The following is a 2,897-nucleotide window of genomic DNA, read 5'->3' as shown; positions in this document are numbered from 1 at the left end:
AATGTGGGAGGGATGGGAGAGGGAGGGGGAACAGAGAAAGAGAGAGAGAGAGAGAGAGAGAGAGATGGATGTGAGAGAGACACACTGCCTCCCACACACACCCTGACTAGGGCCTGGGATCAAACCTACAACCCAGGCACAAGCCTTTGACTGGGAATTGAACACTGCATGGGCTTATGCTCTAACCATTGAACACCCTGGCCAGGGCAAAATGTTGCTGAATTTCATATTCCTCAGTTTAGAAATTAAAATGCAGAGAAACGAATTCTGCGCCGGGAAGCGAGGCGGGCGGCGGCGGCTGCGCTGGGCTGGCGGGCGGCGGTGGCGATTCCACGTGCTCCCCGCGGCCAGTTGGAACCGTTGGCGCACACCGGCTGGGAGGCAATGCTTGCTATCTTCAGTTGGAGGGAATGACTTTTCACATGGTGTATTTTTGATAAGATTTAAAGCCTATCTTGGATAGAGAATATTTAATCATTTAGCTAAAAATGTTATTTTTTACATGCAATGCATGTGGTGAATCAGTGAAGAAAATACAAGTGGAAAAGCATGTGGCTGTTTGCAGGAACTGCTAGTGCCTTTTCTGCATTGACTGCGGTAAAGATTTCTGGGGCGAGGACTACAAAAACCATGTGAAATGCATAAGCGAAGACCAGAAGTACGGCGGCAAAGGTTACGAAGAGAAAGCCCACAAAGGCGATATCAAACAGCAGGCGTGGGTGCAGAAAGTTAATGAATTAATAAAAAGACCCAATGTCAGCCCCAAAGTGAGAGAACTTTTAGAGCAAATTAGTGGTTTTGACAACATTCCCAGGAAAAAGGCAAAATTTCAGGAACCAGCCAGTAAAGGGCAAGAGCAAAAGCCACTCAACCAAGTGGCAAAGCCACCTGCAGAAATCACCACCACGGTGGCACCTTCCAAAGCCAATGACACCAGGCACGGACAAGCAGAGGCAAAGAAGAACAAGAGAGAGAGGAAGGAAGAGCGGCAGAAGAAAAGGAAAAAAGAAAAGAAAGAACTAAAATTAGAAAACCAAGAGTCAGAAGTCTAAAAAGCTCAAAATGAGGCCTGAGGCCGAGCAGGAGGCGGGAGGGGTGGGTGCGGCCCCGAAGGGAACAAGAGCCAGGGGCCAAGGAGCACAGGCGAGTGTGGAGTGAATGGAGATGTGGACAAGGAAGAGACAAACATGGAAAAAAGGAAGCGGAAGGTTTCCGAAGTTGAAGCATATTCTAAGAAGAAAAAGATTAAGTTCCCCGGACTGGCTGAAGGCAGAGAAACAGAAAACCGTGAAGCTCCTGCAAAAGGTGAATTCAATTGGAAGGGGACTATTAAAGCAGCCCTGAAGCAGGCCCCAGACAATGAAATAGCAGTCAAAAAGCTAAGGAAAAAGGTTTTAGCTCAGTATTATGCGGTGACAAACCAACACCACAGGTCTGAAGAGGAGCTCCTGGCCATCTTCAACAAGAAAGTCAGCAAGAACCCCACCTTCAAGTTACTCAAGGACAAGGTCAAACTTTTGAAGTGAACATTTTTATATTTAATAAATTGAGTCCATCCTGTTGATTTCTTCCTTTGACAGCTGTTTGTAAAACATGTAATAAATAATAACAACTCAAATTTTGTTTTCTTATAAGAAAAAAATATATTTTTGGTAGATCTTTTATGAGAAAATCAACTTTATTGTCCTGAAAAAAAAAATTAAAATGCAGTTGTCATTTTCAGGAAATTACTGAGAAACTATTCCACACTGTCTCATCTATCTGTTCATGTGCATAAACCAGTTAGCATATTTAAGTGTCTAAAAGTGGATAATCAGTGATCACCTAAAATAATTGGTTAAACTGTCAGCCTTTAAATTGACCCCATTGGCTCTATATGCCTCATTAAGTGTAATGTTTAATTACATTAACCTTTTCATTCACTCATATTTGTACATTACATACTGTGTTCAGGCAGATTTGCAGTAATTCAAACGTAAATCAGATATAAACTCTATATTCAACAGTTTATAACTCATTAAGGATGCTATGAACCCAAATAATTACAAGACAAATTAGAAAGTTGTAAGTTGAATACGAAATTACTTGTTATGGGCCTTAGAGGTATGACAGATGCATTCCAGATGGGAAAGTGAAGGAAGACTTTGTGGATAGGTGACACTTGGCTTCAAACAACAGATGTGTTTGGAGGTGTGGAGGTAATGAAGAAAGGCTTTCCAAACAAAGCAAAGAACAGGTTTCTGGCAGCTTTTAGAAATGGTGTTGGAACAAGAGAGACTTACTAGTATTTCAGGTGCCAGGTCTGAAATGAATGTCCTCCAGGATAACAATGCCATGGAAAACACACCAGGCACCCGCTGTGCCCAGGGCCTGTTCTTACAACTCCCTTTCATCTGCATGGCTTGTCCGGGTTCTGTAGAAGGCCAATACCGCACTGGTGCACTGAACTCTACCTCCGCTTTCTCCCTCAAAATATTGCTCTTAAAATTTTCCCCATCTCTCATCATAATTTTTCTCTTTTTTCTGCATCGTGCCCATTCACAAATATGCTACACAACAACAATCACACACACACACACACACACACAAAACAACCCCTTTCTGTATCAGTTTGGTCTCACTGCACACCAAAAATTCAGTGGCTCAAAATCAGCATCCATTTTTAGCTCGCAGTTCCATGGTTGGCAATTTAGGTTGGGCTCAGTCGGTCAGTTCTGCGCTTTACTGAGCTGGCTGTTGCATCATGTTGCTTCGCTAGGTGGTTCTGCCTTAGGGGGTGGGTGTCTGCACTCTGAGTGGAAGGGGATATAAAATACAAAATGGAAACTATCTCAATAACTTCTTATAGTGATTGCATAATGAAATAATATATTGGGTTAATATAATATTTTGTAATG

General features: G+C 42.7%; 1 pseudogene; it reads left to right on the top strand.

The window, feature by feature from the left end:
• Nucleotides 1-433: 433 nt before the first annotated feature.
• Nucleotides 434-1,526, top strand: LOC139020547 (cell growth-regulating nucleolar protein-like; annotated as a pseudogene).
• Nucleotides 1,527-2,897: the final 1,371 nt, after the last annotated feature.

Source organism: Myotis yumanensis, unplaced genomic scaffold (assembly GCF_028538775.1).
Source record: "Myotis yumanensis isolate MYYU_CA2020_CCGP unplaced genomic scaffold, mMyoYum1.0.hap1 SCAF_12, whole genome shotgun sequence".
NCBI lineage: Eukaryota > Metazoa > Chordata > Mammalia > Chiroptera > Vespertilionidae > Myotis > Myotis yumanensis.
The sequence above is the reverse complement of the archived record's forward strand: the minus strand, read 5'-3'. Positions and strand labels throughout refer to the sequence as shown.